Here is a 24284-nt window from a genome sequence, read left to right as displayed (position 1 = left end):
GCACTTACAGTAGTCAAAATCGGAGACAGAGAGTAAATGATGGTTTCCAGTTGTGGGAGGAGTTGCAGGGAGTTACTGTGCATTGATCTACAGTTATACCTCTCTCCATTGGTTTACAAACAGTGAATCTATTGGAGTATTTTTTTAGTTTTTAATTTCTTATTTTTTTTAAATTTTTTAAAAGATTATATTTATTTATTTTTGAGAGAGAATGAGCTGGGGGAGGGGCAAAGGGAGAGGGAGAAGCAGACTCCCCTCTGAGCAGGGAGTCAGATACGGGGCTCCATCCCAGGACCCTGAGATCATGACCTGAGCTGAGGGCAGATGCTTAACAGACTGAGCACGCAGGCGTCCCTGGAGTGCTTTTTTCAATCATCAGAAATCACAACCTTGGGTCAATAAATGCATGAAAGACTACCTTCATCTAATATTTCCCATCCCAATATTCCTGATACTGTCTTACAGAATATATGCATTCCATTTCTTCTTTCAGCATTAGGAACATCAAGTTTATAAGAAGAGAACATATTAGCAAAAATATATAATAAGCATGAAGTCAGCACATAGCTTATGCAACTTGAAAACTATTTTTTTTGTCAAAAGTCCTAAATTTTAAATTGTGTTTATAGTCATTCATAGCCACTACAGTGGCAGAAACCCTTCTATTCTGACCAAACTGGGGAATTTCTACATGCCCTCAGTGTTGCCATGCTCCTGAGCTTCAACTTTTTCCTGGAGTTTTAGTAATATTATTACCTTCCAAGTTCTTCAGGAACTATATAGATCTATAGTGTGACTCACATGAGCCCTTCCTCCACCCTCTTGCCTCCATTCACCCCAACCCCACTGGCCTCTTTGCCTATAGTTATCTGCAATCACTCCAACAGCAGCCATGGCTTTAGCATTTGGGAAACAGAAAATTAGAGCCTGATCAGTTTCTTCTCAGTTACTTCCTTTGTCTCTTTATAATGTCCTAAATTCATAATTAGCTTTTATGAAGTTCAAAATGTATGTCAAACATTGTTATGGAGCTCCTGGGTGGCTTAGTGGGTTAAGCCTCTGCCTTCAGCTCAGGTCATGATCTCAGGGTCCTGGGATCAAGCCCCACATTGGGGCTCTCTGCTCAGCAAGGAGCCTGCTTCCTCCTCTCTCCCTGCCTGCCTCTCTGACTACTTGTAATCTCTATCAAACAATTAAATAAAATCTTTTAAAAAAATTGTTAGATAATGGAGAAATAAGAACAAAGAGGACACAGTTTCTTCCCAAAAGAAACCAACAGTCTGGAGTGCATAAGTCAATACATGCCATGCAAGAAGTATGGGCAGGATACTATTGGGGCATAAATCAGGGCATGACTGATTATTTCAGTGGAGCCTAGAAAAGACTTTCCTAAGATGGCACTGCTTAAGGAAAGTATTGGAAGAGAAGTAGTCATATGGGCAGAGTGGGGGGACTGGAAGCAGAGAGGCAGCAAGAGGAAGCAAGAGAGGCAGGGACTAGGTATTGAAAAACTGAAGCAATATGAAACAAATATATGGAGACTTTAAACAATATGGTACATACTAGAAAAGCTGAGGGCTTTGGCTGGCATAAAGTCACAGTGAAATATGACTTCAGAGAGAGAGAATAAGAGAGCCAGTTCGTCCTAAGGAGTAAACCCTGTAGTACATATATTGAGCATTTCTGATGTGCCAGATTCTATTCTAGACTCTACTTGTATAATCTCATTTGATTCTCACAAAAAACATCAGTTTGGTAATAGTTTTATTCCATTCCATTCCATTTATTCCACCGAAGCACAGAACGGTTTAGTACTGGGCCCAAGGTCACATAGCTAGAAAGTCGAAGAGCCAGGAAGTCTGACGGGCTCTTGGCCATCAGGCTGATTCCCTTCAGCAGTGTGTATTATATTAAATTGAAAATGTAGAGCCATCAAAGGGTTTTAAGTGGAAGAATAATATAACTATTCTAATAGTAGAAGGATACAGGATTAAAATTGAGATAGAAGGCAATAAAGGAGAAAAAGAAATGCAGAGAAATTATATTAAAGAAGTAGCGCTATGATAACTCAGAGACTGTCTAAATAAAGGAGGCTTTATGCAGTAAAAGTTCACTTTTTCTGCATAATTAACCACCCCCACATTTAGTGGCTTAAAATAAGAAGCATTTACTTAAATCCTAAATTTATGGATTAGCTAGGGCCAGAAAGTTTAGCTCATGTGTCTACGTCAATTGGTAGGAATGTTGTTAAGATAGATATGCTGATCTTGGCTGGGTTCATATATCTAGGGCCTCAGCTGGGATGAATCAGGTGATTCAGCTTCACTTTGTGGTCCTTTGCCCACAGTGGCTAGCCCAGGCCTGTTCTCAAGATGGTAGAAGAGAGGTGTTGGTAGGAATAGCAGAAGTCTGCAAGATTGCTTGATGCCTACGGTTGGAAATAGCTCCAACATCTATCAATCAAAATAAGTTAAAAGACATTTCTCCAAGAAGATATACAAATAGCCAGTAAAACATGAAAAGATGCCAGTATCATTAACCATAAGGAAAATGCAAACCAAAACCATCAAGAGATACCACTTGAAACCCATTGGGATGGTTCTAATAAACAAGACAGATAATAACACGTGTTAGTGAGGATGCAGAGAAAGTGGAATCCTCATACACTGCTGGGGTGGGAATCTAAAATGGCAAACCACTCTAGAAAACTTTGGAAGCTCCTCAAAGTTAAACATAGAGTTCCCATATGATTCAGTAATTTTACTCCTATGCATAACTTAAGGCATAAATGCATATGTCCATGCAGACTTGTATATAGATGTTCATGGGATTTTTCATAATGCCAAAAAGTGGAAACACTCAAATGTCTACCAACTGATGAACAGATAAATAAAAAGCAATATATCTATACAATAGAATACTGTTTGGCAATAAAAAATAACAAAATATAAGATATCATGGATAACCTTGAAAACAGTATATGCCAAATTAAAGAAGCCTGACAACAGACCACAAGCTATATGTCTCCATTTATATGCAATGTCCAGAATAGACAAAGCTATGAAGTTACAAGATAGATTAGTGGTTGCCTAAGGTCTAGGGGTTGGAGGGCTATGGGGAGGGACTCTTCATGGGTACGGAGTTTCTTTCAGGGGTGATGAAAATGTTCTAAAATTGGTTGTAATGATAGTTACATGGCTTTGTGAATATACTAAAAATTACTGAATTGTACATTTTTAGTGGTTGAATTTTGTAGTATGTGAATTGTATCCCAATAAAGTTGTTAGGTTAAAAGAAGATTAATTGGGCTAAAGATAAAGGGAAATTGGGATGACCCTGGAACTACAGATTTGCAAATATGGCTATTATACTTGATACTTAAAAAAAAAAAACCTTCTCTGCTTAATGTATAAATATTTGGAACAAGAGAAAATACATATTATTACATATATTATGTAATAAAGACACACACACACACACACACACACACATATATATATATACATATATATTAATGTCATAATACTTACTCAGATTCAGGGAGAGGAGAAGCTAACCCATTTCTCTCTCTTTTTTTTTTTTTTTTTTTTTTTTTTTCTAATCCATCTCTTGATAGGAGGAGTTGCAAAGTCACACTGTAAAGGGTGTAGATACAGAAAATAGTAGGTAATTGTCAGCATTTTTTGAAATAGAATTGATGAGACAGAGGAAAAGAAAACATCAAGAATGACTCCCTGGTTTCTTGCCTAAGAAACTGAGATGGGAGGGTGTGAGGGTATGTGTGAGGGTATGTGCTATGGTGAGTCCTGTGAACTGTGTAGGACGGAGGAATCACAGACCTGTACCCCTAAAACAAATAATACATTATACGTTAATTAAAAAAAAGAAACTGAGATGATAATGTTGTTATTTGCATAGATGAAGCCAGTAGAACCCCTCACTGGTTTTCCCCAGAAAGTGAATACAATTTCCATGCATGTTTCCAGTAGTCTGGAAGACAAATCTATACAGACAACAGAATGATAACAACTGAAGGATCCATGGTAGAATATTCAACAGAAGACTCAATTTTTTAAAAAAGTTGTGATTGAAAACTACATGTCATATGATGTAGCAGTGTAATCTACTGAACTTTTATAGCAAACAGTGACAGAATGTGTGAAAACAAGCCATGATTTCCTTTGAGGTCTGAGGCAATATAAAGTCCATTCACATCTGCCAAATCAACCTTCACGTGGGAATTCACCAAAATGAAACCATTGTCAAGGATGCTATATAAATAGGCTTTATATTCACTGAGTTCTACTGTTTAAATCAAGTGAAAGGCCCCTCTAGGAATAGGAAAATTTCACATGTGCTATTATAGAAAAGAGCAGAGTGCGTTGTGAGAGAGAAAGTCTTTGGGGTCAGGGAAAATGACTGAGAGCATTCATTGTCATGAACTAGGACACACTACTGCAGGACAGAAAGGAAGTCACAGTACTGGTCCTGGTTCATAAACATGCTTTCTTTGCTTAGCTCAAAGGAAACTATCATACTATCAACTAGTTTTATAACTAAGGTTCGCTTTTTTAATACAATCTACTTCTAATTCCTGACTCTTACGTTTAGTGCAAGTTGACTAGGAATGAATGCAACACAGTTTTTATTACCCTGATATTTAAAGCTTCCCCCCAGCTTTCCCCATTTCATATCTTGACCCATATTTCTCAATTCTCTCTTAAATTTAACCCATGTTGGTGTCCCAAGTGACCTATGTGCTATCCACAAACAAACCCTGTCCTTTTGTTTCTTCACCCTCACTCACCTCTTTGCTGTCTGCCTGCGCTTCTTCCACATTATCTCAGCTCTTCCAAAATCTTACTTGTCCTTTGAGTCATGACTCCTATACCAAACAATTCCAGAAACTCACTATGATTTTTGTGTTTCCTAAATTTCCACTCCACATCATTCTCCATCGTTGTCACTTCTTCCACTGTGCCTTCTACTAAAATCTTCATCTGTCGCCAAGGCTGGGGAGTTGGGGGTAAGGGAAATAGGCGAAAATGGTCAAAGGGTACAAACTTTGAGTTATAAGAGGAAAAAATTCTGGGGATGTGATATACAACATGGTGAATACAGTTAGTCTTACTTTATTGTATATTTTGAAGTTGCTAAGAGAGTAGGTTTAAAAAGCTCTGACCACAAATACAAAAATTATAACTATGTGAGGTGATACATGTGTTAGCTAATGTTAATGTGGTAATCATTTTGCAGTATATAAGTACATCCTTACATTGTATCCCTTAAACATATACCATGTTATATGTCATATCTCACTAAAGCTGGGAAAAACATTTTTAATTAAAAAAAAGGTTTTATTTGTTTTATCATCAGCATCCTTATACATTTCCTGAGGACACGTGAATTTACTCTTTTTCAATATGGAGTCACCAAAAGTAGGAAGTAGAGGAAGGAGGTTAGAACTTTCCTTCTCCCAACAAAAAAGTTCAATTTTTTTTTTTAAGTTCAGTTTTTATCTGCTTCACATAACAGTCCATAGACTTCCAAGAATATAACACTTGAAGAAAATGTTCTGTCAATTCAAAAAATGTTCAAATCAGGGGAGCCTGGGTGTCTCAATTGGTTGAGTGTCAGACTCTTGATTTCCCCTCAAGTCATGATCTTGGGATTGTAAGACTGAGCCCTGTGTCAGGCTCCAGTTGGGCATGGGCCTGCTTGAGATTCTCTCTCTCTCTCTGTGTCCCTCTTTACCCCTCCCTCTCCCACTTGCTCTCTGTCTCTAAAAAAAAAAAAAAATTTAATGTTCAAAAATTATACTTATTTTGGCATCTACCCCATTTAAACATTATTGCTTTCCCTTGGGATACAAGGTAGCAATATATATGAGCTAAAATTACTAAGATGATTAAAATTGCCCTCTACCTATCAAGAAGTAACAATAAAGGGATATCAAGTATGCAAAAGCTCATATCAAATCAATCGGTTTATGTTATTGATTGAAAAATCATTTGCTAAAAAAATATTAAAGTGGCACGCCAGCAGAAAAGCAAGTACTTAAGGTAATTGCTAATGATGAGTTCAACTTGGGTCAAACAGTCTTACAAAAGCATGAACTTCCTAAAATGACCAGAATTTCTTAAAATATGTATTGACCTGATACGTGGGAAAAATATTAGATGGTAGCATATATTCACCCTTGAACTCCTTACCTAAACAAACAACTGTAACTATATGGCATGATCACACCATTTTGGTCTTCTATCTTTGCTTTACCCACTATGGTAAGCAAAAGCCCCCAAAGATATTCATATCCTAATCTGTGGGGCCTGTGAATATGTTACATTATATGGCAAGGGGGAGATGCAGTTGCAGATAGATTTAAGATTGCTAATCAGCCAAAATTAGAATACATAAATTATTCTGCATAATCCAGGTGGGTCAATGTAATCATAAGGGTCCCTCAAATGGGGAAAAAGGAAGCAGTGGAGTCAGAGTCATGAGAAAGACTCTGCTGGCTTTGAAGACTGAAGGGGGCCAAGAGCCAAGGAATCCAAGAAACTTCTAAAGCTGGAAAAGACAAGAAAATGGATTTTCCTTTGGAATCTCCAAGAAGAAGAAATGCAGCCCTGCTGACACCTTAGTTTTAACCCAATGAGACCCACTTCAGAGTCTGGACTTCCAGACCTGTAAGATAATAGTCTGTGTTGTTTTAAGCTGTTAATCTTGTAGTAATTTTTAACAGCAGTAATAGGAAACTAATATATGTGCAAAAATTGTTCCAACCTTCCCCAAATTTCCAAACTGCTCCTTTAACATATACACTTTCCTATTTTAATCACCTGTCAGTACTCCGAAACTGTCTTTATTTGTAAGATGATAAATATAATCTGATAAGATAGTGATGTTTTCTATAAATTGCTTTGTCAAAACAATAACTAGGAAAGATATTACTGAAGACCTAATGAATATTTAAGTCATAATTATACAGCTATTTTAATTAATGTCATTCAGACACCAAATTAGAAGCAAAATATATTTTTAAAACCTCAAATAGCACATAATGATTTTTATGAGGTATTTTATTTTTGAGAAGACAAATTTGCTGTTTGTGTTATGAGTTGATTTCTTCTTAAAAACAGACTATTTAAGAAAACTAGGCATTGTGTTTGATCTTCCAATAATAGGCATGTAAGTGAAACATAAGAGAAGAGGGAGAATAAAGGTGTTATCTCACTTCTAATGTAATTTCACCAAGATAGTAATAATGTGTTTAGCTGCCTATGAAAGTCAAACAGAACTGGGAATTACAGAACTCATATTAATATTCATAGGTAAACAGATTGCTTCTGTTTCAAAAAATGTTTTCATTTCAGTACCTTTTAGAAAGGTATGAGATCTTGTTATCTAAATGTTAAAGAAATCACTAGGTAAGATTTGGCAATGTACTATGATTCCCTGTAATCCTCAGTTTTTTATATGATTTTACCAGCCTACCTCCCGTATGGGTTAGTTCTGAGGATCAAATGAGATGATGTATTTAAAGCAACTTGTAACCCGCTAAATCACTTTTTCCCCCTAAGTTTCTACTATAGGCCACACACCAAGACAGACACACAAACAAGAATTAAACAATAACTGAACAATTAACGTACAACATAAGACACAGAATGCTATGAGGATCCATGGCTAACCCAAATTGGGAGGGGGGTGATGAGGTATTTCCATTCCTAGGAAATGAGAGAGCCTCCTATGTGCTAGACACCATGCATACTACGTGTTTTATGCATGTTATATCATTTTACTCTCACGACAAACTGATTAGATGGTGCTATTTTCTCTTGTAACTGATGAGAAAGATCAGGGTTATGTAAAGATATGCTAAGTTTTCCAAGGCCTGAGAAAAATAAGGAATAAAGCCAAAGGTCATTCATTTTTTTCATGGATTTATTATTGAGCACATACTATGTATGAGGGATGTTCCAGATCTTGAGGTTACAGTAGTGAAGACAACAAATAAAATTACCTATCTTTGAGAAACCTATATTTTAGGAAGGAATATAGGAAATACAAAACATAAAAATTAAAAAATATATATGTAATAGTAAATCATAATAAATACCCACTAAAACAAAATGAAACATGTAAGTAATATAGAAGGGAGTGAGACTGAAATTTTAATTAAGATAGTTAGCAAACTCCTCATGTTGAACATGTTAAATTTGACATACCCATTAGGCACCCAAGTGTATCTGTCGAGTAGGCAGTGAATATATGAGAGAAGGTGGCATTTGAGTAATTGCTTCAAGGTAGTGAGGGAGTTAGATGTGCAGACGTTGAAGGGAAAAGTACGTGAGGAAGAACAAACAGCAGACAGGAAAGTCCTGATAAAGCCAAGTGTGAGAAGGGAAGAAAAGCAGACCATGGAATCTGGATGGTAATAGTGGAGGGGGGCAGCTCTTGTACTTCATAGTCAGGTCTTTGGCATTTGCTCCTGATTAAAACAAAAACAAAACAAAACAAACAAAAACCTGGGTTTTTATTCTAGGAGGACAAGCTTTAACAGGATCACTTTGACTCCTGTGCAAAAAACAATCTGAAGAGACGAAGCAGGGAGGCCAGTTAGCACTGTCTTCAATAGCCTAGACATCAGAAGGTAGGGCCTTGTGCTAACAACAGAGGAATGGCAGGTTATCCAACAGGATTTGCAGATAGACTGAATATGGGGTATAAGAAAAAGAGAGGAATCAAAAATGCCAGTAAGATTGGAAGCTTGGATAGCCAGAAGGATAAACTGCCATTAGTCTTTGGGAGGAAGAGGTTTGTTGGGAAATACCAGGAGCTTAGATTTGGATATGCTAAACCTGATGTTCTTATTAGATATTCACATATACGTGTCAAGTAGAAAGCTGGAATCAGATTGAGGTTTAGTGGAAAGACTCTGGACTAGACAAATAGACTTAGAAGACATCGACATTTAAATGTAATTCCAGATTTGTTTGATTCCCAAATCCAGCTCCTAACTGTTGAGAACAATTTTCCAGTGCATTTCTACAAGTCTCAGATTACCTTTCAAGGATGTTTACACTCAAACTATCCTTAGAAACTGGAAAGAAAGTCTCCCTTCAGGTTAAAGGCTGATTTATTTCCCTATCAAGACAATTAAGGTAACATCTCCCTTGGAAGCAGAGATTAAACAGATTGGCTTGTAGTTTGCAATCCCCTAATAAGACTGGTTTCCTAAACTAAGTGTTCCTCAGCTATGACACAAATCCATTGTATGTGCAACGTCTACTAGGACCTAGCCTTCATCACCCACAGATGATGAAGGGGGGGCAAGAGGGACCAATGCAATCATAAGCTCATGTTGCTTGATGTCCCATGAATAATAATCTGTCTAAGTCCACTTAAACTCATTGTTTCCTTACCAACCAAATTTATGGAAATGTGGGAAATTAGTCAGTCTAGCAACTGAAGTAGTAGCTGCTGCTTGGGGACTGTTTGGCCACTTAACCATAACGACAATGTAAGAAAAACCATTGAAAATGCTGTAACAAGGGCAGGGACATGATCTGACTTCAAGTTTGAAATTAAAATCCCTCTGATGCCAAAGGGAAAGCTAGACTGGAAAAGACAAAATAAGAGTGGATGAAGATAAACCAGCCAGACTACTATTGCAGTAGTCTACGTAAGAAATGATAAAGGCCCAAACAGAGATATTAAGAATGGGAACTGAAAGAAAGAGACAGATTTAAGATATATTCTGGAACTAAAATCAATTGGCTTTCAAGTTATCTCTTTACTACTTAAAATTAGAATAGTTTTAACTGTAAGTAAGAGAACAATTTGGGTTCACTTTCTAATATGAGAAGAATGGAGATGGGTATAATTGCTACATCCCTGTCAGAACTCTGTGTTGACTTCTCTGTGCATTGTTCTCAAGCAACAGCCTAGAGCATCATATCCTCAAACAGCAGTGTCTATAACAGGAAGGAGAGAATGGTCTTTCCCAGAAGGCTTTATGCAGGCTTCCTCTCATGTTGCATTAACCAGATTGGGCCAAATGCCCACGCCTAAATGTGAGTGAAGATGAGAAAACGAAATCTGGCCCTCTCACCCTCTACAATAAAGGGAGGTTCTTATAGCAGTGAAAGGAATGTTGAGATTGGCTGTTGTAGAGACAAGCACAGTGTCTACCAGAGTAGCTGTGGAGTCTAAGAAGTCAAACTAATTGCTTAGACAACTGACGTGGACCATTGTCCAGATGGTATTGCCATTCACAGAGCTAAAGCAATGTGAGAGGAGAAGAGGGCCAAAGAGGGAATCTTGGAAAGAGAAGCCCTTTTGAGAGATTGAAAAGGAAAGTCCATGAAAGTAACAAAGAAAGCAGGAGAGGGGTGCCTGGGTGGCTCAATCAGTTAAGAGTCCAACTCTTGATTATGGCTCAAGTCATGATCTCAGTGTTGTGAGATGGAGCTTGCTTGAGGTTCTTTCTCTGTCTCCTGCTCCCTCTGGCTCTACCCCACTCTCTCTCCCTCTCTCTCTAAAAAAAAAAAAAAAAAAGGCAGGAGAGAGCAATATTTTAAGATGGACGAGAGGTCAGTGGTACTAAATGCTTCCCAGAAATCAAATAAGATAAAGAACACCTATCAATTTTAGCAAAAAATATGTCACAGTAACTATTGGTAAGGAAGAAAAACTACACGGGAGGTTATAGAAAAATATTTTTAAACTATTTGTTATGCTGTTTATTTTTATGAGGGCAACGTGAGCCCATAGGGAAAGAGCTAAAACATAAAGGAATAAGAATGATCTATAATGATGATACATTATAACATACAACTGCCAGGAAGTATCCACGCCTTGGATTAGTGCACAACCAGCACAGCCACCTACCAAGAATCTGGAATGGTCTGTAGACCTCCCTCTTTCTCCCCATATATGAAATATTGGTAGCCACTTTCATTTCTACCCTTTGTTTTTTAACCCTTATTTTTATTCTGAAGAATAAATTTGCTTTATCAAGTTTAATTTTCTTACACTAATTTGCTTCAGTTTACCCATCAAAAATGGAGAAAAATCAAATTTAAGGAATATGCTAACCAAATAAAAGCCCAATTCCTGTGGCAATAATCTGAGAAAGAGTTCCAGTTCTTGTGGAAGAGTTGTTACTATTAAAAAAAAAAATCCTAAAACTTTACATCACTCTATTTTATGTTTTTCTTTTCCCATTCTTTGATAAAACTTATAAATATTATAAATGAAAGTGGGTATTAAGTTGTATATTATAGTAAATTTCAGTTTAATGGATTTTTACAATAGTCTCTATTGTTTGTTATGGCTATGCTATAGAAGATCAGCCTGAATAAACTACTAGCTATAAAGAACAATTGGTTAAAAACAAAACCACAGTAACAAAATGCTGTGCTAGCAGCACATCCCATTCTATATCAGGTTCAATCATGCCCTCTTGTGTATAACTGTAGCATAGCACCTTCCATTTTAAAAATAAAATACAACAAAGACTGCCAAGTTCTATGTTCCAGATTCTATGCTGGACACTGAGGATACACCTGTGGATAAGACCTCCAAGGTCCCTATATTCATAGAAATTACTTAGAACTTATTTAATTATCACGAAGTTTAAATTCTCTTTGAAAATCTGTGTATGAAGATTAAGCATTTCATTATATGGTACAATTAGTTTTATCAGTTACAAAAGAAATATTGCCAATAATTTCTTTAAAGATTTTATTTATTTATTTGACAGAGAGAGAGAGATCACAAGTAGGCAGAGAGGCAGGCAGAGAGGGGGAAGCAGGCTCCCTGCTGAGCAGAGAGCCCCATGCAGGGCTGGATCCCAGGACCCTGAAATCACGACCTGAGTCAAAGGCAGAGGCTTAGCCCACTGAGCCATCCAGGCGCCCCTCAATAATTTCTTTCATCTATGATCTTAAACTATCAATTTGGTTTTCCCCTCACCATTCTTCTTAACTTCTGCTGGTAAATATTTCATAATACCCTGATTTAGTATTATAGCTATTATTTGGAAAGATATAACCTTCAATAAAGTACACTGTGATGTTTAATTCTAAAGCTCTTATTTAATCTCAGTGTTAGTTGTCACTGAGAAGCCTCCAAGGCTATAATTTCATCGTTTATGATCCCAGGAAAACTTTATTAAATTACCAATAAGAGACAATGCTTTAGTCTACATTATTAAAACTGAAATACCCTAAATCTCATTATATGTTCTTACCATCTGCATTTTTATGATTATTATCTAAAAAAAAACTTTTTAAAAATCTCAGTGCTGATATAAATTCCTCAAATTTTATTACCTGGCTTTTGTGGCTTTCAAAGTCAAAAGTCCTTATTTTAACTTAAAGGAATAGCAAATCAATTGTGTTGACCGATATTGATAGCATATTATGTAGAACAAAGTGAACCTTCCTATAATAAATACAAATATAAGATATAACCCATAGTAGGAAAATTTGGGAGAATTTGATTCTAGAGAAATATTTAAATCAATACTCATCCATTCTAGCTTTTAATTACACAAGGACTACTGTTTCACTCTTAACAGATCATTGTATCTCTGTATCAGGAGATTGTGCCATCACTCCTAAGTATCAAGACCCACTGAGCATTTCTTATTTAATCAATTGCCCAATCCCACTTTATCAAGATCAAAAGCTTCTATACAGCAAAGGAAACAGTCAATAAAATAAAGAGGCAACCCTTGGAATGGGAGAAGATATTTGCAAATGACACTACTGACAAAGGACTGATATGCAAGATCTATAAAGAGCTCCTCAAACTCAACACACACAAAACAGATAATCATGTCAAAAAATGGGCAGAAGACATGAACAGACACTTCTCCAATGAAGACATACAAATGGCTAATAGACACATGAAAAAATGTTCATCATCATTAGGCATCAGGGGGATTCAAATCAAAACCACATTGAGATACCACCTTACACCAATTAGAATGGCCCAAATTAACAAGACAGTATACAGCAAGTGTTGGAGAGGATGTGGAGAAAAGGGAACCCTCTTCCACTGTTGGTGAGAATGCAAGTTGGTGCAGCCACTTTGGAAAACAGTTTTGAGATTCCTTAAGAAATTAAAAATAGAGCTTCCCTATGACCCTGCAATTGCACTACTGGGTATTTACCCCAAAGATACAGATGTAGTGAAAAGAAGGGCCATCTGTACCCCAATGTTTATAGTAGCAATGACCATAGTTGCCAAACTGTGGAAAAAACCAAGATGCCCTTCAACAAACAAATAGATAAAGAAGATGTGGTCCATATATACAATGGATTATTATGCCTCCATCATAAAGGGTGAATACCCAATTTTTGTATAAACATGGACAGGACTGGAAGAGATTATGCTGAGTGAAATAAGTCAAGCAGAGAGAGTCAAGTATCATATGGTTTCACTTACATATAGAGCATAAGGAATAACACCAAGGACATGGGGAAATGGAGAGGAGAAGTGAGATTGGGGGATTCGGAGGGGGAGACAAACCATGAGAGGTTGTGGACTTTGCCAAACAAACTGAGGGTTTCAGAGGGGTGGGAAGTGGGGGTTGGGCGAGCCTGGTGGATGGCTCATATTGCATGGAGCACTGAGTACAGTGCATAAAGAGTGAATTTTGGAACACTGAAAAGAAATAAAATAAAATAAGATGGAAAAAAAATCACTTGCCCAATCCCTCTTATTCTTACTGTAAGAATGCTCTCTTATACTACCTCAGTGTTTGGTGGGACTATCTAGTTAAGTCGTAAGAGTGGTGACTTTAACTCTTCCTCTAAGTATATTAAACCCCAAAGACCCCAAATAAACCTAAATTCTAATTTAAAACACTGAGTCAGCTATGGAAATGTAGCTTCAAATCAAGTTCCCCAGTCCCTCATTACACCTAAACGACTGACTCGAAAGCCCACTTGTATTAAAAATCTAAGTGCCCTCATTGCCCTCTCAGACTGTATATTACATTTTAAGTAATGAATGATATAATCATTTCCCACTTTCCCCTAGGAATGCTTTGCCCCATCTTATTGTATATATTTAAATATATGGCTAAAATTATGAATGAAAACTTGTCAAATTGTAATGCTCCTGTAATACCTACCTTGTTTATGGAGGCCTAAGTAATGAAGCAAGAACCTAATCTGACTAACATTTACTCATGCCTGATCCCAAATGTAAGGCAACATCTTTGTTTAGGAGTCGTGAAACCCACCTCACCAGACATTTCCAACATCTGTATGAACTCATGTTTGAGTGTGGAGGGTCCCATACATGATCACATTCTTTCTCTAATGCTCTACAACAGATGTGCATCACTTAGCAGTTGCTATAACAATGATGTGAAATGAGCCACCACCAAATCCAATCATATTAGAAAGGGTGTAGATATAAGGAAAGGTAGAGAATTAAAGCCATTTCTGCAATCAGTATGCCACAAGATATCCAGTAATAATGACTATAAAATTATCTCCTTTGCAAATCAAATCAGACTTTCCTTTGCTTTTACTATAAACTCTACAATTAAAACACACATGCATGCACACACAAATTTTGAGTCCCGCCCTCACCAACACTCATGAGCTCAGTCATGCTCTTCCCTATCTGTACAGTTGCTACTTATAGAAAAATGTCATTCAAGATTTAGACTCACTTTTCATGTAAGGGCTTACAAATGTATTCATGTAATGGGACACATTAAAAAAAATAGATAATATATAGTTTACAGTGAAGTAAACTAGTGGAGTTTTGAGGGCATCTATACCAGGACAGTGGAAAGTTGTATTGACTTCTTCATATTAGATAATTCAGAAAAGAAAAATGAAATATAAAACATTAAGAAAGATATTAAGTTTTAATTTGTACAAACCTTCTAAATAAAATCTTTTTTATTTTTATTGGCTGAGGAATTTAAACCTGATTTTATGAATATAACATGTTTTTCTCTTAAGTTTTATGCTTCACATGGCTATAAGTAATCCTTGAAAATGACTTTTTAATGAAGAAGTCTCTGAAAGTTTAATAGCCACTTTTATAGGAAGCAAATGGGTTGTAACACTGACAGAAGAAAATATTACTTTTTCAATAACCACAGCAACTCAATTCTCAGCATTAGACAGAATTGGGGTAGTAAAATTTCATTAAATGGTATTTGAGGCACCAACTCCAACTCAGCTTTAAATCTAGCTGAGATGGAGTCAGATCTAATTCACCTTTCTGGCTTAAACAAATAAAAAACTGGACAAAATATATGAAACAACAACTCTCAAGTCTCTGTACATTGGGCAACAAAGGACTGTGATCCCTGGTAATGGGAAATGAAAAGTGAGCCCTATGTTTACACCAGCTTAATGCCTAGAAAAATTTCGCACAATGTAGCACAGAGGAATCAACTCTGGCGGAGATCCATAGTCTCTCTGTGTTGAGGGAAGATATTTGGGAGTCCAAGGAGGCCATGGTACCAGAGAGCCACAAGATCACAGATAGAGAACTTGAAAGATCTAATGAATGTTTCCCTGAGGTATTCAGCTAAGTACCCATCAGCACAAACATATAAGGAAATTGCCTGAGACTGAGAACCACCTGAAAGGATGAGAGGGAACGGTGTCTGAGGCACATATAAGAACAGACATATTTCCTGTTCCCACAACTAGAATAGAAAAGTCATAATTCATGACACAAGGTTTTTATATTAACAATAAGGTTCTTGTTTTCCAAACAGGGGAAATTAACTCTAGAAAAATCCCTGCTCTATTCCCACATTAAAAAGCTTAAGAGCAAGACCCAAAGGGAGCAAACTATTTATAAGGAGCTTAACCATGTCCCAGAACAATTCTCAAGGACATTTTTAGAAAACAGCAATATCCAGCACACAAGAAAATAAAATTCATGATGTGAAAGTCAAATAAAAATTACCAGGAATGCAAATAAGCAGGAAAATATGAATCATAATAAGGAGAAAAATCAATCAATTGAAAGAGCACCAGATGTAACATGAGTGATAAACTTAGACAATGAATTTTTAAAGCAGTTATCATACTTATATGCCATATGTTCAAGGAGTGAAAGGAAAGACTAGAGATGTTAAATAGAAACATGGACATCATAAAAATCTCAAACTACTTATAAATTGTTTAGGGATGAAAACTACAATGTCTACAATGGAAAATACCCTGTATTTTGTTAGGTCACAACACATGTCAACAGATTTAAGATGGCTGAAAATATATCAAGTATCTTTTCTAACCAGAATAAGATAGCACTAGAAATCATAACAGAAGGGAAATACACAAATACGCGGGCCTTAAACAACACCTTCCTGAATAACAAAGAGGTCAAAGAAGAAATGAAAAGAGAAATCAGAAAATATCTTGAGACAAATGAAAATGAAAACAACATATCAACCTAAATGGGATACAACAAAACAGTTCTAAGAAGGAAGTGTATAGCCATAAATGCCAACATTAGAAAAGAAGAAAGGTCTCAAATAAACAACCTAATTTTACACCTCAAGGAAATAGGAAAAGCAGAAAAATCAAGCACAAAGTTAGCTGAGGGAAGGAAATAATAAATATTAGAGCAGAAATAATCAAAATAGACAACGGAAAACTACAGGTATCTCTGATGAACATAGATGCAAAACCCCTCAAAAAAATGCTAGCAAAACAAATTTAACAACATATTAGAAGGATCATACCCCATGACCAACTGGGATTTATTCCTAGATTCAAGGACGGTATAACATAAATCAATCAATGTAATAGATCACATTAATAAAATAGAGGGTGAAAATTGTGATCCTCTCAATAGATACAGAAAAAAAGCATTTGATGAAATTCTACACCCTTTCACAATAAAAACTCTCAACAAACTAGATATAGAAAGAATTTACTTGAACACAATAAAGGTCATATATGATAAGCCCAAAGCTAACATCATATTCAATTGTAAAAAACTGGAAGCTTTTTTTTCTAAGATCAGAAAAAAAACAAAGATGCCCACTCTCACCACTTCTAAACATAATACTGGAAGTCCTTGCAAGAGCAATTAGGCAAGAAAAAGAAATAAAAGGTATCCAAATTTTAAAGGAGAAAGGAAGTTATCTGTTTGCAGATGACTGCATTTTATATGCAGAAAACCCTAAAAACGGGGCGCCTGGGTGGCTCAGTGGGTTAAAGCCTCTGCCTTCCACTCAGGTCATGATCCTGGGGTCCTGGGATTGAGTCCCGCATCGGGCTTTCTGCTCAGTGGGGAGCCTGCTTCCTCCTTTCTCTCTCTCTCTCTCTGCCTGCCTCTCTGCCTATTTGTGACCACTCTCTGTCAAATAAATAAATAAAATCTTTAAAAAAAAAAAAAAGAAAAAGAAAACCCTAAAAACTCCATAAACTGTTAGAGCTAATAAATGAATTCAGTAAAGTTGCAGGATATAATACCAATCAATATATAATAATAGTTGCATTTCTTTATATTAACAAAGAACTATCCAAAAAGGGAAATTAAGAAATTAAGAAAACAATCCCATTCACAATGTTATAAAAAGTTAATCATGCAGGTGAAAGACATACATTTGAACTATAAAACACTGAGGAAAGAAATTAAAGACAAAAATAAATGGAAAGACATCTCATGTTAACGGATTGGATTGGAAGACTTAATATTGTTAAGTCTTGCATTCATCTGAAGATAATTTCCTTTTTCCTTTAACAATAAGCCAGTAACAGAAGGGCAAAAATTGCATGATTCTACTTTATATGTGGTATCTAAACATAGCCAAACTATTGTAGTGGGCAATACTTTGTTGCTTGCCAAAGGCTGGGGATAGGAGAAAATGGCAATTTGTTGTTTAATGTATATAAGGTTTCAGTTATGCAAGATAAACAGGTTCTGGAAGAATGTATTGTCTATTATGTTAACAAAACCGTACTATACATATACATATTTTGTTAAAAGGGTAGATCTCATGTTAACTGTTCTAACCACACAAAAAAGAAGGAGGCAGGGAAGAAACTTTTGGAGGTGATGGGAAAGTTTATTTCCTGGATTGTGATTTTCTTGGGTGTATGCATAGGCGCAAACTTATAAAACTGTATACATTAAATATGCGCAGTTTTTGTATATCAATGATACCTCAATCTATTTTTTTAAGAAATAAACTCAAAACAAAGACATGGATAGGTTAAAAGTAAAAGAGTGAAAATATATGCCATTTGAACACTAATCAAAAGAATGAGTGGTGAAAATAATACCAAAGAGATAACAGAGCAAAGAACATTACTGTGGATAAAGAAAATCCTTTCATAATGATAAAGCGGTCAATTCACACATTCCAGGTAATTTTGTCTGAAAGCATTTTCACCACATAATTGGCACAAGGCAATTTTGCTATACAAGATAAAATCAGAAAAGATAAAAAGGCATTCATTAAAAAAGACAAACACAAAAAAGGAATAACAAAATTAAAAAGACTCTTGTGGAGTATGAAATATTTGAATATACTTAAAATGTGTGTAGATTCGTGTCAATGCTGTGCAAACAATTGGTTTTATTTTTGTGAACTGTAACTAAGCACTTGTCTTCAAAGTCTTTCATTCATAGTATGAAACATTATTTTTGGCTTGCTAATTTATCTCCTCATTAAGCATCACATCCTTCCTTTCTTTCTTTCTTTCTTTTTTTTTTTTTCTCAAATTTCTTCCTTCATTAAGAGAGGTATCAGTTTCCAAATGCTAGAATGCATATTTGTAACTGAGTTTTACATTACACTGTGAAAGCCTTCAATGCCACTGTTTGGTTTTGGGCTATTATCACATGTCCATTGATTGATGTTCCAAAGGTCTATAGAAAATGGGAGTTCAACACTGTCACTACACAAACAATTATGAGGGCTAAGATTTCTGTAATATAAAAATGGGAGTACTGTGTTAAAAGACAAATGAAACCAAACTTCAACCAGTTGATAAAACCACACTGCCAAACAGTTTTGTGGTTGTTATTGTTTGTCTTTTATTGAAAAATTGCCTTATGGCCAATTAAATATTTAGTGAAAATGCTTTTGGCAGGTCTATGGGAAAGATGCTTACTGTGAAAATACTGGACATGCCTTGGAAGAAGCAGCCAAAAGGCTTGTCTTTTACTTTATCAAACTCAGAACTTTCATCTTGTGCTAGAGCCAGTCCCAGGGGAAAGAAACATTTGTCAAAAACATCACAGTCAAGTGTTCAGTTGCTTCTGTTTGAAAGACCATGACCAAGAAAAACCGTGTCCAAGTCAGGTTTGTCTCAGCAATGCAAGGTATATTTAACATTCAAAAATCAATTACTGTGATTCACTAAACCATACTCTAAATGACGCAGGGAATATTTGATAAAACCTATGTCCATTCTTAATTAAAGGGAGTTGGGGGAAACTGGAAGGGGAGGTGAACCATGAGAGACTATGGACTCTGAAAAACAACCTGAGGGGTTTGAAGTGGCGGGGGTGGGAGGTTGGGGGAACCAGGTGGTGGGTATTAGAGAGGGCATGGATTGCATGCAGCACTGGATGTGGTGCAAAAATAATGAATACTGTTATGCTGAAAATAAATAAAAAATAAATTAAAAAAATAATAAACACTATCAGCCATCAGTGAAATGTCTAATAATAGGGCTGGGCTTAGAGTCTTTCTGAATCTGGAAATTTGCTTCTACAATACAATCCCCACCCACTCTACCTCCTTCCTAAAATATAATCTGCTAGTCTCTTACTCATTCATGAAGTTTAAGAGGCTCCCCATTGTTTACAATAAAAATCTAAGTTCAATGCATAGTCTACAAGGTACTTCATTTCACCTCTCTCTCCAGATTCAACTTCTGCTAGTTTTTCAAATATAATCTACTCCTAGCTCCATGAGGGTTGTTCAGAATTCCATACATATGCTTTTTCCTTTCCTGGCTACATACTTTGTGCAAGCTATTTCCTGGGCTTAAAGGGTCTTTCTATCATCCTCAATGGGAAAAAGCTTGCAGCCTTCCCATTGAGATCAGGAACAAGACAAGGATGCCCACTTTCACCACTCTTGTTCAACATAGTATTAGAAGTCCTAGCAACAGCAACCAGACAACAAAGAGAAATAAAAGGTATCCAAATTGGCAATGAAGAAGTCAAACTCTCTCTCTTCACAGATGACATGATTCTTTATATGGAAAACCCAAAAGACTCCACCCCCAAACTACTAGAACTCATACAGCAATTCAGCAATGTGGCAGGATACAAAGTCAATGTACAGAAATCAGTGGCTTTCTTATACACTAACAATGAAAATACAGAAAGGGAAATTAGAGAATCGATTCCATTTACTATAGCACCAAGAACCATAAGATACCTAGGAATAAACCTAACCAAAGAGGTAAAGGATCTATACTCGAGGAACTACAGAACACTCCTGAAAGAAATTGAAGATACAAAAAGATGGAAGACCATTCCATGCTCTTGGATTGGAAGAATAAACATTGTTAAAATGTCTATACTGCCTAGAGCAATCTATACTTTTAATGCCATTCCAATAAAAATTCCACCGGTATTCTTCAAAGAGCTGGAGCAAATAATCCAAAAATTTGTATGGAATCAGAAGGGACCCCGAATCGCTAAGGAAATGTTGAAAAACAAAAATAAAACTGGGGGCATCGGGGCACCTGGGCGGCTCAGTGGGTTAAAGCCTCTGCCTTCAGCTCAGGTCATGATCCCAGGGTTCTAGGATCGAGCCCCACATCGGGCTCTCTGCTCCGCAGGGAACGTGCTTTCTCCCCTCTCTCTGCCTGCCTCTCTGCCTACTTGTGATTTCTCTCTCTGTGTCAAATAAATAAAATATTTAAAAAAAAAAAAACTGGGGGCATCACGTTACCTGATTGAAGCTTTATTACAAAGCTGTGATCACCAAGACCGCATGGTACTGGCATAAAAATAGACACGTAGACCAGTGGAACAGAGTAGAGAGCTCAGATATGGACCCTCAACTCTATGGTCAATTAATCTTCGACAAAACAGGAAAAAATATACAGTGGAAAAAAGACAGTCTCTTCAATAAATGGTGCTGGGAAAACTGGGCAGCTATATGTAGAAGAATGAAACTCGACCATTCTCTTACACCGTAGACAAAGATAAACTCAAAATGGATAAAAGACCTCAACGTGAGATGGGAATCCATCAGAATCCTAGAGGAGAACATAGGCAGTAACCTCTTCGATATCAGCCACAGCAACTTCTTTCAAGATATGTCTCCAAAGGCAAAGGAAACAAAAGAGAAAATAAACTTTTGGGACTTCATCAAAATCAAAAGCTTCTGTATTCTCTTTCTGAAAAAAAAATCCAGCTTACCCTGATCTACTCCTGACCTAGCTTCAATCTGTTCTTCTTCTTCTTCTTTTTTTTTCCCCCTTACATACAAATTGGATCATGGTTTACCCTATTAAAACATTTTGGAGCATAAAGAAATCTCAGAGGTCACAAATTCCAACATATCATTCTTATTTTTCTTTAATAGCTCTATATAGTCTACATCCTTAATATAGCTTTTACTTAAATCTTTCCCTCAGGTCCCCTTCTCATGAGAGTGGGAAGCTTAAGTCAATTATTTTCAGGTTCATCAAACTGTTTTAGTGTTTTCTTAGTCATCTCAAACATGAATTCTGTCCTGGGTGGCTCAGTTAAGCTTCTACTTTAGGCTCAGGTCAGGATCCTGGGGTCCTGGGTTGGAATGCCACATAGGGCTCCCTGCTCAACGCAGAGTCTGCTTCTCCCTCTCCCTCTGCCCCTACCCCCTGCTCACACTCACGTGCTCTCTCTCAGATAAACAAAATCTTTAAAAATATATATACACATATGTGTGCGTATGTGTGTGTGTATACATTCCTTATTTTCTGAGTATCCCCCCTTCCCTACATTTGACTCAGAATGCAATCTAAGGTAGAGACACTACTACTGGTATTTATATCAGTGGAGACATCTCTACTGGTGTCATTTTCTCTTCTCTGCTATCCACTAAAATGATAGTTATCTCTTCCTGTGTATTTTTAGTCTTTGACTTCTATCCCTGTTGGTATCTGCTGAAACCTTTTTTGCCGTTGGCCTCCATTTGCATGATCTATGTTGACTAAAACACTGCTTCACGTTCTCTGTCAGCCAACTTAAGCTGTATGTCAGCTACTCAGGATTACAGGGTATGACTGCTGTCTGATGCTTCTCTCCGTGCCCTGGAGTCAACCAGGGTTGTCACCAGACATATTTTCCTGTCGCCTACATAGCCACCTCCACTGAAGCGCTCCTTTGGCACTGTAAATCTGTCATATTCTGAGTGACAGCCTATTAAAATTTTTCTTTCAAACTCTCCATCCAAAACTTTGGTTCTAGGGACCTTTCTGTTAATCCCGCCATTCCTTGGGGATTCATTTGGAGAACAAGAGACAGGTCCTTTCTTGCTCAAGCCATGTCTAAATATAAATATAAAGTTAAAACCTTAATTGAAGTCTCATGACCGAGAACACTTGGCCTTTTTTTGGATTTGCTGGGTGACTTCTATATCCCCACAAGACTTACTTTACTCCAAGCAAGGACTGTGTGTTTTACTCATTTTTAGCACATAATACAAGCTTGGCAAGTGTTTTTTGAATGGACAAATGAACAACTCAAATATCTCTGCTTTTGTCAAAAACAATTTTTTAAATATTTTATTTATTTATTTGAGAGTAGAGAGAAAGGGACACCACAAGCAGGAGGAGAGGGAGAGGAAGAAGCAGGCTCCTTGGTGAGCAGGGTGCCCGGCATAGAGCTCGATCCCACAACTCTGGGATCATGACCCGAGCCAAAGGCAGACACTTAACCAACTGAGCTACCCAGGTGCCTCAGGTATTTTTCTTCTAATGGTGGTAACCCCTTACTTTAATCTTGATACAAAGAGAATGGCATATAGGTTGCAAGAGGTGAGAAACATCAACTTGAGAGAAAAGGAAGACAGGATATTACATAGGGCAATCAAGGCAGATTAACCATAGTCTGTACCTACAGTAGGGGCAGAACTTACATTTATAGTGTCAGAAACACAGAAAGAAGTAAAACCATGGGGAAAGAATGCATTACACAAATATCCTTCTATGCTCCAGTAATATTCCCTGCAAAGCTCTTTTTTTATTAAGTTGCAGGTCTTTTTAACCACAGTAGATGTATAATAGATTTTTGTTAGATCATAAGTTATAGTACTGGAAAGGTGTTAAAAATTGCTGTAGTAAAATGAACTCATGTCTATAGTGCTAACAAATGTTGTCCTCTAATCAGTTCAGGAGAAACTTTGCTGTGTGAAGTCTTATCATTGAGAAGGAACCTCCTACTCTTGCCTGAAGAACTGTAGAATTTGACCCTGAGAAAGGATTTACAACCCATGTACAGAAGTTTGGACAAAGACTTTAAGGACCTAGCATTTTTCATTTATCTTAACCTCGTCACGTTCAATGAAATAGTACGTTGATTCCGCTTGTCACCTCATGGTGGTAGTCAGAGTATATTGTTCCTAATAGAACCCAAAACAGTGTTTCTAATGGGAACATCAGTGAGGCCACAGGACCCTTCTTTTGAGTGACTGCTGTTTTAACAATAATTAATTCCTCACAAATTTACTGTTTGTTTAAATGTGTGAAAGCTACCTGACTTGGTCATTTTTTGTGTGTGTGTCTTAATATGTTATTGGTTTTCTATGCATGGATAAAAACAAAACAAAACAAAACTATGTGTTTTTTTTTTCCTCCTGTTAATCTAGGTCATGAAAATTGAATTCTCAGGCCAGCTGGAAGACGGTGAGGGCTAGAGGAAGAATTCTGCCCTACAGTGTCCTTCTAGGTTTATTCCTAGTGAGCCACTCCAAGGCTTCCCAAGGTTTACACTTCGCTTTTCTGCAGCACGTAACAAACTTAACTTTGATGAGCTTATTGATAAAAGGCTCTTAGGAAACACTGCGCGCGGAGTAAACGTTCAATAGCTGAGAGATACAGATGAATTCGTACTGCTATTTTAAGGAACAATTTAAGTAATGCTTATGTATGAGCATGGCAGTCCTACCTACTACATTTCATAAGCCCAGAGAATCTACCTCAATTCAACCTCTGAGAGTTGATAAAAAGAGTAGCGGCAAGGTGATGGCCCAGGAACTGGAACCTCGGGTGTAGGCAAGAGATGTGATCTAAGAATCTCCGCACAGCCCATCCCTAGAGCGC

At 36.8% G+C, this 24284-nt stretch overlaps 1 long non-coding RNA gene across 1 annotated transcript in view; it reads right to left on the bottom strand.

The window, feature by feature from the left end:
* Positions 1-24260, bottom strand: part of LOC116585042 — a 39091-nt gene extending 14831 nt beyond the window's left edge. The window contains exons 1-2 of the long non-coding RNA XR_004283447.1: positions 24161-24260; positions 4808-5012 (exon numbers count right to left, since the gene is read on the bottom strand). This is a non-coding gene — a long non-coding RNA (uncharacterized LOC116585042). The remainder of the gene's footprint in view (positions 1-4807; positions 5013-24160) is intronic.
* Between the last annotated feature and the right edge of the window lie 24 nt (positions 24261-24284).

The sequence above is a fragment of the Mustela erminea genome, chromosome 2 (genome assembly GCF_009829155.1).
Source record: "Mustela erminea isolate mMusErm1 chromosome 2, mMusErm1.Pri, whole genome shotgun sequence".
Classification (NCBI taxonomy): Eukaryota; Metazoa; Chordata; class Mammalia; order Carnivora; family Mustelidae; genus Mustela; species Mustela erminea.
The sequence above is the reverse complement of the archived record's forward strand: the minus strand, read 5'-3'. Positions and strand labels throughout refer to the sequence as shown.